We start from the raw sequence: 16544 nt of genomic DNA, 5'->3' as shown, positions 1-16544 counted from the left end.
GATTTAAGATAAGGATAATTGCTGGGAAGGATATAAAATTGGAGCTGAAATCTTAAAGACGTAAGTGGGAAGATGCCAGCTGTATCTCAGGCAGAAGCCCTCGGACAGGAGAATATGTGCAGCTTTAGTACAGTGTTACACACACACACACACACACACACACACACACACGTCATACTCTATGTACGTTTATATTTATACATTAAACCATAACTTAAGTCTCAGTATATTTAGAGTCCAGTGGATGTAGGTCAGTGTAAATCTCTACATCAAATGGTCTTCTTGATAGCATTTTTAACATTTATTGTATTATTCAATTAGATCAACTGCGTTTTTCAACTTGTAATGTGGCTGGAAAAAGCTTCTACTCGATTTTCACTCATATTTTAATTATGAGCATTGTGTTCAATCTGTGGTTTCCTTGCAGGAACATTTAAACGTCACTTGTTCCTTTTGTGAGGGCTCTTTAATTGAAACTAAATATTATAACCTACAAATGTGCATAACTGGACCCTGTAAAGGACGGACTGTCAGACAAAGTGAATATGAAAGGACAGTCAGGACACCCCTCCAGCCTGCCTCGTTAGGAGTTGCCCCTTCCCTCAGGACACTTGTCAGGCTGCAGGTGACCAGCTCTCAGGTGAACAGGTGAGGGCACCAATATCATGCAGAATATTAAGTATAAAAAGCCCAATCTCTTACTTTAAAATTACGAAAACAATATAAATAAAAGTTCTAGTGTTTTCTGTCTGTTCCAATGAAGTCTCTTACGCATTCCTGGAAGGTGTGCCTCTCTCAGGAAACCAGTGCTTTGGGAAGCCGAAGAGCAAAGAGTCAGAGAGAAGGAGGGGTTGGGAGGTGGCAAGAGCGTCACGAACACGGGAAGTGCTGAAGCGCCTGCTCTCGAGCTCAGTGGCACCTGAAAGCCCTCGAAGGATTCCTGGTGGGAGGTGGGAAGTACAGGGTCACACCTGCATTTTGAGAACCTCAATGGGCCACACACTGGGTGTGGGGTGTGGCTGGTGCACGTGGGGAAATCAGTTAGGAGGCCAACACTGCAACTTAGCTGAGAGATGATGGTGGCCTTGCCAGGGGCATGACGGGGAAGGTGAAGACGGGGGAAGCTTAGGAGGAAAGCGATGGGCTGGTGATGGGATGATGAGAGGCATCCATGGGAAGGATGACTCTGCTTCTGGCTTAGGAAGATGAGTGGACGGAGGTACCATTTACCCACTGAACTACGAACGTCGATTGTCAGAAGGGAGGGTGAAAAAAGAGAAAGTTGAGTTTAAGGTGCTCTATAATGTGTTTCTAGAGAAGTCTAGCAGGAGACATGGGTTTGCAGAAAGTGATCAAGCAAAATTTGAGAGTCAGAAACTTACAGGGAGTAAATGAACACCCTAGATGAGAACCCTCAGGATTAATGTTTTCCGTAAAAACACTGAAGGAGCAAAGCTTATACCAGAGAGACACATGGCCTTTAGGAAGTAAGCAAAGAAACAGAGGCGACACACAACACAAGGAAAAGAGAATCCTTGCATAACAGGTGGGAAGAAATCAAGGGAAGCATGAAGTCAGGATGAAAAGGTGTACAGAAGTGGTTCATGGAAGGAAGACATGGCCAGCATGGTCACTCAAATAGACGCCCTTCCAAGGGCCTCAAGAGCGAAGTGTTTCCAATGAATGTGGCCATTAGAAGGCTACTTGGTGAGTGGGACATGTGCAGTGTGAAAAGAGTAAATCAGAAGTAAGAAAATGGTGACAATGGGGTTAAGACTGGCTGTGAAGGATGGGAGAGAGAAGAGAGCAGTAAGGTCATGGTGTGTGTGTGTGTGTGTGTGTGTGTGTGTGTGTGTGTGTGTGTGTTTTCCTCCAGCAGCCAGACAGCTTGAGTCATACACTATGCAAGTCATACACTATGAAAGCTTCAGGCCTGGGTGCTACTGGGTGTGGGGGTTATGGTTTCTGTCTGCTCATTGGTCTGTTGAAGTCGGTATACTGGTCCATGCCATGTGGTGTCTTCCCTGAAAACAAAGGGATCGAGCACGTTTTACGAGGGGTCTACTGATTCTGTGCGCCCACGACAGAGCATGGGGGTATCAGCACAGTGGTTAATATGAATTGCTACCATTTAGAAAAATAAGAATGGATGGAAATTGAATTAAATTCTTCTTAGCTTGAAATGTTTTCACCTTCTGTTTCACATAAGACTGATCGTATGATCAGCTTTTCTCATAACTGCTTACAGAAGAATCCAGTAGGAGAATCTGAAACTAAGCCTCAAAATACAAAGTCCTGATCTTATTTCCAGCCTGACGCAACCCAAAGCCTCACCTTCACGGCCACAGAACAATCCCTCAGAAAATCTCAAATCTTGTCACGTCATTCCCTTGCTTAAAACTCTTCTTTGGATCCACAGCACCTGCACGATAAAGCATGGCGTCCTGGGTGCAACTGTCTGGATCAAGTTTTCCAGGCTCTTGTGTGGCCCCTTCCACCACAGAGCCCACATTCTACGTGGAACTATGTACCAGAGAGTTCTACACTCTGATAACCACTTCCGAGCCTAGCTGCTTCTTGAAATGGGGACATTTGACTCTAAAGAGTCAAAGCCATTGCTTGAATCAGATTCAGCCTAACGTCTATTAAAGCAATTTCCTGAAGACTCTGGGTACGGGAGCAGTTATTTGAGCCCATGAGAACAGCATGCTGGTCATTCACTAGCATACAGCCGGGAGACCAGCCATCATCTGTGCCATTAAAACCAACAGAGAACACAAACAAGAAAAGAATTATTCTTGACCAATTGGTAGTTATTTTTGGAGTATTTCTTTTTCTCCCTACAATAACAGGGAGAGGAGGAGGGGAAGAGATATATATATAGAGAGAACTTTTCTATTCAATTGTAACGTTATTGTTTTAATCCAGTCTCAGCATTGTGTAAACGCACATAAAACTATAAACAGAAAACATGAGCCAGCCCTGGAGATGGCAGAACTACAGGAGGTGCCTTGGGAGGGATTTCTTATGCACATTTCATAAAGATCAGTATTACGTGTTTATTTGACTTCATCAACTTGTCTCAGGGATGCAAACTGTCGGCCAGTCAATGGAGAACAAATCAAAAGCCCTGGATCCCTCCTTCCAGTGAAGATGAGTTGACATTTGCCCCATAAACACACGATGGCCAGTGTTGCCAGGGCCACCGGTGGTGTAGATGGCGGAGCCAAGTGAGGACTTAGAAGCCAGCCAGACTCCAGCCACGTTCCCGCTCTGTCACTCGCTGACTGCCACCTTGGGCAAATCATTTGTTCGCGGAGCCTCAGCTCCTCTCCTGCAAAATGAGAATAAGAACACAACCTCTCTCACGTGACTCCAGGGACCAGTGACAAAAGGCCAAGTGGAGAGTACAGAGACCAGAACACAGGGGGACCTAATCACAGCTCCCTCTGTTTACGCGAGTTCTTTCTGTGTGGTTCCAGCTATGAAGGAGGCAAGCTCTCTGAGGGCCTGGTGAGGACTGAACATGGCATCTCAATCATCGTTTGTCTCCATTCCTTCCACTGGATCGTCCTTCCCACAGACAGCCGGTCACACCTCCTAACTTTATTCAGTCTTTGTCCCTGACCACTCTATCGGAAACAGCACTTTTCTACACCCCTCACCATGGTGTATTTTGCTGCATCACTTCCTATTACATTTACTGGCTCCTTCTTTAATTCTTCTCTTGACTCCTTCCACTAGATCTGAGCTCTGTGACAGAGAGGATTTGGTCTGGTTTCTTCGCTCTCTGTCTGTCCCCACTGTGTTGAGCAGTATCCGTCATTCATGTGATGAAAATCACAGAGGAAACTGCCACGCATGTCAGTAATTGAAAGAAGCCAGTCTCCGAAGCCTCCGTACTGTATGCTCCCAGCTACACGACATTCTGGAAACGGCCAAGTATGGAGACAGTACAAACAGCACTGGTTCCAGGGCCTTGGTGGGTGAGGATGGGTGAATAGTCAGAGCACAGAGGAATTTTTAGGCAGTGAAAACACTGTATAACCCTCTGATGGTGGATCCACGTGATTCCATAGAATGACCACCCCCGAGAGGGAGCCCTGGTGCTGACTGCGGACTTCCGGGTAAGGACGTGTCCGTGCAAGCTCACCGACTGCAACACACACACCACCCACCACCGTGGTACTGGATGGGGCCTCTGCACGTTCTGCTCACTTTTGCTGTGAACCTCACACTGCTCTAGAAATAAAGCAGTAAAAATGAACAAAATACCACCTACTTACACGGGCCCACCACGGCCTATCTAACCAATCCACCACAGAGCCGAGGAGTCATTCCCAAATAAAAGCCCCAATCTAGGTACCCCACTACCAACAAAACCCGCCCATGCTTTCCAGGAGCCTGCAAATTAAAGGGCTCTGGGCAGAGGGTTAGCAAATGTCTGTCCTCTTCTGCATCAGAAATCTGGCCACTGCGTCAACTTTCCAGGTCAGGCATTCAGCGTGGTTAGGGTTAAGTCTGCTACCTCTACCTGCTGAAGCTGGCACCTGGATCCTCTCTAACTTACTTACCTGTAAAACAGACAGAGCCTGAGGGCCGCCACCTGACACACCCCGAGGGGCAGCGTGCTGGTGTAACAAGGGCCCACCCTCAGGTGTGTGAGCAACCAGGTGAAAATGGGATTCCCAGAGGTGGGCATCTAGTGGATTAAATGTGATCACGTGGACAGAGTCTGCTACAAAAGTTCAGTGAACATTAGCTACTGGGATGATGGTGGTGACGATGACGATGACAATTGTATCTTTGTATCATCAGAATTGGACTTGACCCGACGTAGGTGCTCAGTAACATCTTCTGGATGAATAAATGAAGTGAAATCCAGCTGTTTTATTCTTGGTGCTACATTATAAAGCACTGTGATGTCCCAGCCCCAGATCACGCAGAACTAAACGATAGCGCGGGTACCTGGTTTTCCCACCGTCATCACTCCCGAAGGTAATCCCCTGGACCTCACCCTGTGAGGCAGGCTCAGGGCTGCCCGCTGGAGATGGCCGGTTTCTGAGCAGGCGGTTCCCAGTGGGACTAACTGTGCGGGAAGAACCGGGTGAATATTAACACGGCTACACAATGTGCTGTTGGTTGGAAAGCTGGACGCCCGTGGGTCTCCGGGAGTTTTGCTATGGATTCACCATTCTGGAACATTTATCTTCCTGTGGCACTTCCAGGGGGGCTGTCTGGGACGGGTGAGGGCTGGGGAGCAGTGAGTGGTCTTCACAGCCGGGGCTCAAGTCAGGGCAGCCTGGCTGGGCGAGCAGCCCTCATCTGTGCTGCTGACTGAGAGGGAAGCCCAGAGCCCCAGGAGTCTTGATGTAACTTCAGGTGTCGGTTGCATGACATCTGCGCTTTCACAAGGGATCAGCCTGTTTCCGTGGGCTGTCGTATTCAGGTTGTACAATACAATCCTAACTGAACAGGTTGTGGGGAAGCCACCAACGGACCGATGGCTGCTCCATTCTGTGCCGTGGACCACTGCTTAGGCTGGGTGTGCCTTAGTACAGCTGTGGGCATCCAGCCCTTCTGCCCTGCTCCCACCGCACCCACTGTGCCCACCAGGCTGGGCAACCTTAACCCCAGCCAGCCTGTGCTCACGCCCTAAGATGAGAGGTGGCCCTACATGCTGTGACGTGTAACCTCTACTCTGCTGTTGTTTCTGTCCCATCCAGTGCAGTGTCTATGCAAGTGCCCTCGCCTGGCTCCTTAAGGGAACCACTCCCTCCAGGAAGCAAGACCTCGCCGTGGGGTCGTGCACCTGACCATGCCAGGGCCCCCACTGACTGTCCAAAGATGAAGGGAGGAGCCAGGCATTGGCTAGGCTACAAGATACACAGTCACCCCCCGCCTGGAGGAGCTCACAGTCCATAGGAGCGTGTGAGATCCACTGGGTCCATGACAGACGCCCACACAGGCTACAGGACCAGCTGAGCGGCTAAATGGTCCATTCGGCATCAGAGTCCATGCTTGAGCTGCGACCAAAAGATACAAAGAGATTCCCAGACTGAAGAGGACGGAGGGGGAAGAGACAAGTGTCACTGCTGTAGAGGGGGCATTAACGTGGGCTGTGGAGCTGACACCTGCCTTCTTTCTAAAGTGCCTGGGGAATGACATGGCACACAGGATGGCCAAGGGGGAGAGACACACAGAGTAGGCACAGGGACAGAAAGGGCCTGGGAAACCTGCTCAGGAAATGCCTGCCATCCTTGACAGCTTCTGGAATTCAGGGTAAAAGGGTCCTATTGGGACTGGCTCTACAAGGATGTCACCTATTCAGTCACACAGGGCCCAGTGCCATGCTTAGAAGACCCCTGTGCGTGGCTACACGCTCTGCTGTCACCATCTGGATGTTAATGATAATCCTTTACAAGGGCCCCAAGTTTTCATTTTGCACTGGGTCCTGTAAGCTATGTAGCTGGTCCCAGGCCCTACCTGACAGTCATAGCGTTTAGTGCCTACACTTATAGGGCTTGTGCGTGCCAGCCACTGTTTACACACTTTCTATACATTAGCTCATTTAATCCCCAAAACATCCCATGTCGCAGGCATCATATTATTTTCATTTTTTGATGCGAGAACTCATGCCTAGACATCTCGGTGAAGAACCCTGATGAAGGCCAATGGTAAAGCTGGGATTAAATCCCGTTATCTGGCTCCAGAGTTTGTTTCCTTAGCCACTCACACTGGGTCTCCTCATTTTACATTTTCACCATCAAGTAGAATGTCCAAAAACAGCCACACTTTCACCAAAAAAATATATGATTTAACTCTTTCAGCACTCACCCACCATCCATCCATCCACCCCCCCACCATCCACCCATCCATCACCATCCATCCATCCATCCATCCATCCATCCATCCATCCAGTGACTCAATAAACTGCTTTTTCCTGCAAAACCTGTGCCAACACAGTGTCTGCACTTAGGTGCTTTAGTGAATGTTGGTCCAATAAATGAATGAAACTGTGTTTCAGGCACCATGAATGTAAAGTTGAAAATCACCTCACTGCCCCAAGAAAGAGGCAGAGAAGGGCCTAAATCAGTGTTTAACGTGCAGGAGGTAATGCATGCTGTGTCCTTGCTAAGTGCTAAACCCATTTTAATCAGTTCACTTGCATTTGTTCTTTAATCCCCACAATAACCTGAGGAGGTGCTTTCTTTTTAATCCCATTTTCATAAATGAAGAAGTTGAACTGAAGCGAGTTGAATGGCCTGGCACAGCATTAACCAGCAGCAGAGCGAGGCTTTGACAGAGCACAACCTTCCCACTCAACAGCCTCTTGAGCTTTGATGCTGTGGTCAAGCTAAGCCCAGCCACTGTGGGAGGCCAGAGGAAGACGAGCAATTTGACCGTCAGAGGGTTGGGAACGGCTTTGCCAAAGAGATGACAACTGGGGTGTGTGTGTGTGAGGGCCAACAGCACATTGTGCTAAAATCACAAATGAACCAACCAGCCCCCCCCCCCTTTGGGGACCCCTCACCCTCAAGCTTCCTGCAAAGGAAACATCCAGCCTGACGCACATCCTTCATTCCTGCTGTCAGTCTAGACGAGCCCCACATTACATGCCACTGGGTGCCAGCTCAGCCTCAGTTATAACTTAAAATGAGATGCATCTTTTTTTTTTAAGATTTTATTGGAGAAGGGGAACAGGACTTTACTGGGGAACAGTGTGTACTTCCAGGCCTTTTTTCCAAGTCAAGTTGTTGTCCTTTCAATCTTAGTTGTGGAGGGTGCCATTTAGCTTCAAGTTGTTGTCCTTTCAGTCTTAGTTGTGGAGGGTGCAGCTCAACTCCAGGTCCAGTTGTCGTTGCTAGTTGCAGGGGACACAGCCCACCATTGCTTGTGGGAGTTGAACCGGCAACCTTGTGGTTGAGAGGACGTGCTCCAACCAACTGAGCCATCCGGGAGCTCAACGGCAGCTTAGCTCAAGGTGCCGTGTTCAATCTTAGTTGCAGGGGGCGCTACCCACCATCCCTTGCGGGAGTCGAGGAATTGAACTGGCAACCTTGTGGTGGAGAGCCCACTGGCCCGTGTGGGAATCGAACCGGCAGCCTTCGGCGTTAGGAGCACGGAGCTCTAACCGCCTGAGCCACCAGGCCGGCCCCAATGAGATGCATCTTCAAGTAACATATTGATTTTAAGTTTAGATCTATATGATACATTACATTAACATCCCAGAAATTCTGACACATCCATTAGTCACTGAATTTTGAATAACACATCCAGGGAGACACTCAATTAAACCACAGAGCAGAAAAGATGGATCTGCAATTTTAGTAAGTGTGTTTTCTCTCATTTTGGTTCAAGCTCATCAATAAAGTATAAAGTGGAAAGGTAAACATCTAAAATTTTGATTAGCAGTAGGGAGGGCATAGATTGCCCTGGATTTCTGTTCTTTTCTTTTTAACCTATGCAGGCTCCTAATTCTACAAAGTGTCTTTACGTGCTTGCAGCTTTTCATGCATATTTCAGAATCAAAAGATGTTGGAAGCAGATGGGACATTAAAAATCATCAAATAAATAAGCCCCTCACCCTTTCATACTCCAAGTCAAACAGAAGCTCAATCACTTTCCCAAATCCACACACGAGTGGTTAAAAGCCATATCTTTTGACTAAATAGTTTCTGAGTTTTGTTTTGTTTTGTTTTTATGACCTATAGCTGAATTTTGAATGCCCTTCACAAGGGACACTTCCAGGGAGGCTGAGAAGGGATATTCTCTGGGATCGGACCAATTTGGGGGTCAGGTTCGGGCTCCCCTCTTGCCAGCTGTGAGACTGTGAGCAAATTCTTTCCTGTGCCTTGGTCCCCTCAGCTTTAAACAGGGCCAGTGAGAACTCCTGGGTGAACACAAACAAAAGCGTCACCAGGGAAGTACTTCCTACAGTCACTGGCACGTAGTAGGTGCTTACAAAGAGCTTGCTGTCCCTTCTCATTGGCACTGCCACATAATTCAACCCCAACCTGTCACTTAAACACAACTGATGACCTTCTTTTTTTGGCTCCAGTACCCACATGTTTTTGCAAAGAAGAGGGGGGGATAAAAGGAAATCTCATTCTATTATTCAGAAGCAATTATATTAATATACATTTTATTCTCCCAAAATGCCAACACAAGCCAGCCCGTTAAAACACTGAGCTTGATATTCTACCTTGGGCACAAGTTGCCAAGGATAATCTTATCTTTAAAGACTTCCTTTAAACAAACTAAGAAGAGGCAATTTATTCTTCAGTGCATTGTATATTCTGAATTAAAATCAACAAGATTTCACAAAACCACCAGTTCTGTCAGGTACACTTTCCCTGAATGATGATTGCCAGAAATCAATTTTCCAGAAAACTGATACCAAACCCTTAAAACACCAAATACTTTAACTTTAGCAATTTCTGATATAACTTATTTTAGAAATTACAGTCCCTTGCCTTATTTCAGCAGTTTACGGACTGTAATTTAGTCTGTAAGTGTGACTCACTGTCACACTTCTGAATGTGACTTATTGCTGAGTGTGATCACGCCTCGGTGCCCCCAAACACGCCTAAGACATGGGTATCCCCAAGTTTCCTTCATTCAGGATCCTAAGGTTTTACCGATGACTCTCCCTTGGTCCACCCCACAGAGAGGTTCCATTCAAGGAAGAGTCTCATCCAAGTTCCTCAGTTTTCATAGTAGGATGTCAAGGTCACCTACCTCTGAGTTGATATTAAAGTATACAGATTAATCTTTAATTGGAATAAACACTGATTAGTCACCTACTGTGAGCCAGGTATTATAATAGACTTTTGAATTTGTATTTATCTTTTTCATTTGATTTTCATTCAAAATTCCTAATGGTTGCCCGTTATCACTGTTTTAGAGTTAAAGAAACTAAGGTCGATACAGGTAAAGTAACGTACAATAACCTAGAGAGAAGCTGAGGCTGTGACTAGATCATTGGGAACAGTATTGCACAGCAGGGACGCCATGTGGAGTCAGGATAAGAGTGACAAAAAATGGGCCAATGAATTGAGAGAAGAGAAGAGCTCACTGGCCAGAGGTTTCCATGAAATCAGTGAATAACAATAAGGGGCCATTTTAGCAAGCAAGCCAGGAGCGTGGGCTACATTCGATAGCTCGCATATAACCCGTGTGATGTGCGTGGCTGAGAAGGTGCAAACCAAAGTGCTCCAGGGGTCATTTAGCTGAACTCCGGAGGCATCCAAGACAACGGCGGGTCCTGGTGGGGTGAGAAAAACCAAGGTCCAGGCGCAGGAAGGATGAGTGACTGGAGGGCACAGTGTGACTGAAGACCAGTGCGTGTGGTCAGGCTGGGGGGAGCAGGTGTCGCTGGCACCCTCCTGCAACCTGACCGGTGAGGCTTTCAAGAGGAGCAGAAGAGGGTGCAGATAAATACAGGGGGGACCCACAGCAGGCTCCTTGGGTTCCAAACATCACAGAGTTTAGGGAGCTCTTTTTATCGTCTATTTCTGGGACTCCCTTAGGGAGGAGGGTTCAGGAGGAACCGAGGATGGGATGCCTGAGTGTCATGAGCCCCAAAACAACAGCTGTAGGGGATTCAGTTAAAGGAAGACTTGGGGGTCTCTGGTGGAAATAGCAAAAATAATGTAGTGGACGCCATTTGTGCCCCACCCTGGTCCCCACCAGGCTGGCGTGCCCATCACACAGCTGTTGTGTTGGCTGATAGGAGCCCATCGTTGCTCCATTCTCCTGAAAATTTTCCTCACCTGATAGGAGCGCCTTTGCCCAGAAATTGCCTGGGTGGTATGTCTCCCAGAATCAGACTCGTGGCAGGGTGGAAACCAGGGGAGACCATGTGCGCCCCAGAAGTCCCCGTGTGATCAGACTGAGACTAGGTGAGGCTGCACCCACATCTATGCCTGTCTTCTCCCCTGTCTATTTCTGCCTTCCTCACTCCCTCTGAGATTTCAGCTGATAGCACCCCCTCAATCACTTGACAGAAGCCATTTTAGACTCTATATCTCAGGATGTAAGCTGTAGGTCTACATCGCAGGAGCTGAGGGACCAGGTGGGACCACTCTGCTCAGGCCAAATCACTCTCTGGGGTCACATGGCTAACAAATGTCAGAACAAGGGTCACCAACCAACCTGGGTTTCCAGGACTGAAGGGGTTCCCTGAAAACTTTCAGTTTTCAAATCGGAACAGTCCCAAGAAAAAAGAGACAAGTTGGTCACTCCAGTTAGAACGGGAATTCGAACCCACGTCTGCCTCACTCTAAAAGGCATCTCATCCTAGACGGTGCTTTCATTTACATGAGGGCCGCTTCATGGAAAACCTGGGCACCTGCTATCTCAGGTTTCACCAGAGAACCCACTGCCCTGTGGTACCCACGCACGGATGTTTGCAGGCTCAGTCCCTCTGCAGGAACAGGTATTCTTAGCTAGGGTCCCTGAGGGGACTTTAGGGATCCATAACCCCTCGGATAGGGTTTTCTGAAAAGCACGAACGTAAATTTCATTGGATGCTCAAAGCGATCCTTGAAATAAGCTGAGTTAAGAACAACTGTCCAAAAATACATTGCTTTTATCTCTGGATTCAATGGGACCGTGGGGACTGTACTTCTGCCTCATAATTATTATGCTGCAACCCCCCTCAGGAATCACCCGAGACTGGTGTGCAGGTGCCTAGAATGGTTTGTGTTTGAACACCTGACACTAGTGAGCAACCCTGGGTCCGGAAAGCTCAGTGAATATTAGAGATGCCAGTGCGTGCCCTCCATGTCTCTCTGGTGACATCAGGCTTCATCCACCCAGTTTCTTCTGATTGGAATGAGGGAAGAGGTTCCAGATGGACAGAGCAGTGGAGTGTTTTGCCTGTGGTCAGATAAAAATTGCCTGGGACAAGGAGAGATGCCATGAGGTATTGACCAACTTCCTAAGTCCCACAATCATCTTGGGCTCTCTGGGCTTCTAAACTGGGGACAAGTCTAAAGAGAAGAAACATGGCACTGGGGATATGGGTAGATGGTGCCTTGAAATGTAAAGTGTGGGCAGGTGATGAGTTCTGCCCCAAAGGACAGCCAGAGGGACACAGATGGACCTTGGTGACAAGGAACAGTGATTAGTGTATGGAAAACAGAGCTAGACTGGGCCACTGAAATCTGCCAGGCCTTTTACAGATGAAGAAACTGAGGCCCAGAAAGGTGAGGAGGCTGATTGTCAGACCTGGAAGCAGTTAGCATCAGAGCTGAAGTGGGACTCGTGACTGAACCTAAATGTTTAGCTTTCTCTACTTCCTCGTGGAGTCTCACATGAGGAGGGGCTTCCGGGAACGGGGTCTCCCAGGACCCTCTTAATATCCTCTCCCCCATTCATATTCTCTCTCTCTCTCATAGGTAATATAAAGGGAGAATATGTATTGGGCATTTCAAAAACTCTGGGAACTTCTATTATGGGCAACTATATCTATCATTTGGAAATTACGGATATCACGTGTTAAGTGCCAGGTATGGCACTTGACTTAACATATGGTACCTCAACCCATCTTGAAAGGTAGCTGTCATTACCATGGCACGCAGATGAGGCAATGGCTGAGGGGGCAAAGTGACTTACTGATGGTGACACAGAGATAGTACGTGGAAGGAGCCACAATGCACAGCCCCTCGTGTCTGAGGCTGTGTAATCACACAGAGAATTTGCTCATTTTCAGGACAAAAACAAATTATGGGAAGTAAATAATTTATTCGGTAGAGTACTTTACAGTTTGTGAACTGGTTTTACTGCACAGCTATTCATTTACTCCGAGGAAACTGAGGCACAAGGAAGTCAAGTGTCCTGGTTCTGGGTCCCCTTAAAACCAGGATTCAGATCTAGGTTTTCTTAACCCAATCTACCTGCTTTCCCACTATACTGGAAGCTGAAATCAAGTAAAGAAATTAAAGGAAGAAAAGTACATTTTAAGTTTAAAATATTCCATCAGATGTTTTCAGCAAATGTTACATGAAGGCTATTCAACACAGATTAGTTATTCTAAAGTACCCAACTTGAAAAATAAAAAAGAGAGAGAGACTTTGAAGGCAAAGTATGTATTGAAGTCTCCACTCTGCTTCAGTGGATTGGCCCCAACCACACACGAGAGCGCAGGGAACACCTTGCGTCTGTGCGCACAGCCTGAGAGGCAGGCAGGCAGCCAGGTCAGCCCTGGTGCAACCCGGGCGCGGTGCGGGTAAGGCTTTTTCACTCATTCAACCACCACTCACGTGGCAGTCGCTGTACCAGGTGCTGGGGCCACAGCCCTGGTGGGACAGGCCTAGGTGCCTGCCCTCATAAAGCATGAACTCTAGAGAGGGGACAGGCACGTGAGCAAGCAACGTCCACATGACACAGCACAGGCTGTCACAGAACAGGTCCAAAGTGCTACAGAAGCAGAGAATGGGGGGCCCAGGAAGGCTGCCCGGAGGAAGGGGCATTTGAATTGGGTCATGAAGGAAAGTGGGAAGTGAGAAATGGTCACTCTCGGCAGAGACCCACGGGAGCACAAGCAGGGGTACAAAAGAGCAGGGCGTAGTGTAAGCCCAGAAACTGTGGGCCCCCTGGCAATGACAGTCAAGCTGCAAGCATTCAGTCAAACCGGGCAAACATTAAGCAAACACCTGGCATTACGGAGCAGCGTTGGATGAAGTTGAATCTTGCCTACAAGGAGCTCACAGTGTGCCCGACATATAAGTCCCCACTATGTGCAAACCCTGCTTACATTATTAAATGCTTAGCCCAACCCCACGGTGAGCAGACCTCAATGTTCCCAAACTGGATGAGTGCTGCCTCTGATGGCAAAGCCCTTGACCTTCGCTATTTGTAAGCGAGGACAGTGACATGCTGTGTTTTCCCCTGTTAAAAACCTCTTTAGATTTCCCTGAGTGTATCTTGGACTAGATTACAGCATTTCAACTGTGAGTCACGGACCAATATTGTTACTCCCATTTCATAGCTGATGTCTGTTTAAGGATTTGCTGATCTGAGGAAAAGAGCTTCTTTAGAAAAGAACGCTAATTCCTCTTATTAGCACAGCATGTTAGGTTTTGAAAAGCCCCTCCCCACCCAACCTCTCCATCATCCCACTCAATTGTCACCGGAACCTGGGAGTCTGCAAGAACTGCTAATATCCCCATTCTACGGATGCGAGAAAGGAGTCTCGGTGAGGCAACACCAGTCAAGGTCACACGGCAAGTATACAAGGAGATCAGAACTCACATCCATGTTTGCTGACTCCCAAATCTTATCCTTTCTCTACACCTTCCCATCTGCCTGGAATACAACAATATCATCCTCATTTTGACATGAATCTCAGATGTAATGCTGGTCAAATCACATTCCCTCAGGCAACGTAACTACAGCATAAATTAACAGCCCAATTAAAGAACATGGCCTTTTAACTGGACTTACCGCTGTCCCCTGAGACCAGCGTATAAAGAGAGACCCCTAGAAAAGTCAATGGCTGCCCATCCTGGAAATTACCCAGAGACCCACTTCCCTGTATGCAAGAGCCTTTAGACCCAAATTCTTCACCTAACTTTATCTCCCGTCTCTATGTTCTTCTGGGGCCCTGGCACCTGCTGAGCTGGGTCTGGAATCACGCCCAAACCTCTGCCCCCCTCTCTGGCCTGCAGGCGAGGTTCACCATTCATCATTCTGTGTGGACAGCCCAGGTACCTCTCGGCGCTGATACATCTCTCATGTCAAGCGCATCAAAACCTGATGGAGAGCAATGCCTCCCTAGTTCAAACAGAGAACTGAAGCGGAATTCTCTGGCTGTCTGAAAGTGGGATAGTTTGCCAATGGCTGGAGCCCTGGGGGTGGCCAAGGGGACAAAGGGTGTTATTATACTCCCTGCAGTCTTGTTTTGCTGGCAATATTGGGGGTGGGGAGAGCTAGAAATGAGGTGAGGAGAAAGGCAGGGGACATTGGACTGCTAGTGAATACTGTTATTTCTATTCCCACCCCAGCCCCAGTAGCCAAAGACAATTAGGGAAAACTCCAGACATCGCCCTGGGTCCCACAACGGCAAGAGTTCTTCCCTTGTCTATGTAGCCCTTCCAGCTGCTGGCTTTGAAGCTGACTTTACAGATCAAAGGCTGGTGTGTGCTCTGGTCCCTTTCCATGTCATAGCTGAGCTGCAGCACCCCCCCACTGTCCCCAGCCAAGCCACAGCAAGAATAGGTCTCTGGATCAGCATGGATCACCCAGAATTGCTCCTACTGTCCCCTTCACCCCTACATGGTCTTCTCGGGAACCTGGCCCTGGTTCAGGGGCTCAGAGGACCGGCTTGGTCTGCCTCAGCCTCCATGGGGGGGATTCTACGGGGACCACCTCATTCACCCAGCGTCTCCCCACCTATCACATCGGATTTCCCCTCTTGCCCTCTCAAGACCTGCCCAGGTGTGCCGGGAGACTAAAGGATAGAGAGATTGGGGGACACAGAAGGAGATAAACCACATTTCACGGCGGAATCCCTGTTAAGTAATAGAAAGCCATCCAACTAGCAACCACGCTTCCAGAAACGTCACTGCCACAGAGGAGAGTTTGGCAGCTGCCGACCCCGGAGCGCTCTCACCTACCTGTCTCCCACTGCAGGGCTCCCCTCTGTCAGTCCTCAGGCCACTGCTCCTGGGTCCCTCGTGCTCGTCTTGTCACCTTCTCCAGCCGCCGACACTTGCAGCGGCGGTGGGCGGACCGCGGAGTCCGGGCACCTGAGAGCTGGGTCTCACTCAGGTCCCGGGGGGCGGCGAGGCTGCCTGGAGGAGGAGCGAGGATGCTGCTTTCGCCGCCGCCGCGGTGCTGATGCGGTTGCTATGGTAATGGAACTCCGCAGCTGCCCCCTCTCAGCGCAACAGCTGCCCGGCCGCGGCCTCCGGGCAGCCCCAGCCAACCCGGCCAAGAGGCAGGGTTGTAAATACGGTGAAGCGGGTTCGCAGAAGGGACACGACCGGCGGCTGCGCGCGGCCGGCCTGCCGGGCTCTGCTCACCTCGGCGCCCTTGCTCCTCTCCCACCCGCGCCGGGACGCGGCCAGACCCCGGCGCAGCGCACAGCGCGCCCTCGCGGCCTGCAGAGCGCGCCCGGCCGCTGCCCGCCCGCTCCCCGCAGCCCTGCGTGCCGCCCTCCCTGCGCGTCTGCGGGCAGGCGCAGCACCCGCTCCCCAGCCTCGGCCCCTGGCGCGGCCAGTCAGCGACGGATGCCTGGGGAGGTGGGGTGGGGGCGGGCAGGCTGCCCAGAGGCCAAACCCCGCCCGCTCGCCCGCTCGGCCTGTTGGGGGCGCCAGCGGCCGGGCCCGACGCCCACCGGCCTCGCCAGCCCGCCCGGCCCTGAGCATGCTCAGACTCTGCCTTGGGGTCCGGAGTTGCCCTCCGGGATTGGGAGACTGGGGTGCAGGGGAAAGCAAAGGGTCCTTTCCAGACCCCCGGGAGAGGCGAGGTTACCCCCCCCCAGTGGGGGAGGGACGTTAAACTTTTAAGAGGGGCCAGAGGCAACCCAGTAGATG

General features: G+C 49.5%; 1 protein-coding gene across 3 annotated transcripts in view; it reads right to left on the bottom strand.

Annotated features, from left to right (window-relative positions):
* The window catches only part of FAM135B (family with sequence similarity 135 member B), a 171754-nt gene extending 155546 nt beyond the window's left edge, over positions 1 to 16208 (bottom strand). Inside the window, exon 1 of one of the 3 annotated variants that reach the window (XM_019724323.2) lies at positions 15624 to 16208. The gene's annotated coding sequence lies outside the window, so the exon portion shown is untranslated. The remainder of the gene's footprint in view (positions 1 to 15623) is intronic. The other 2 variants (XM_019724341.2, XM_074316296.1) reach the window with 2 other exon arrangements.
* Between the last annotated feature and the right edge of the window lie 336 nt (positions 16209 to 16544).

The sequence above is a fragment of the Rhinolophus sinicus genome, linkage group LG12 (genome assembly GCF_036562045.2).
Source record: "Rhinolophus sinicus isolate RSC01 linkage group LG12, ASM3656204v1, whole genome shotgun sequence".
NCBI classification, from domain to species: Eukaryota; Metazoa; Chordata; class Mammalia; order Chiroptera; family Rhinolophidae; genus Rhinolophus; species Rhinolophus sinicus.
The sequence above is the reverse complement of the archived record's forward strand: the minus strand, read 5'-3'. Positions and strand labels throughout refer to the sequence as shown.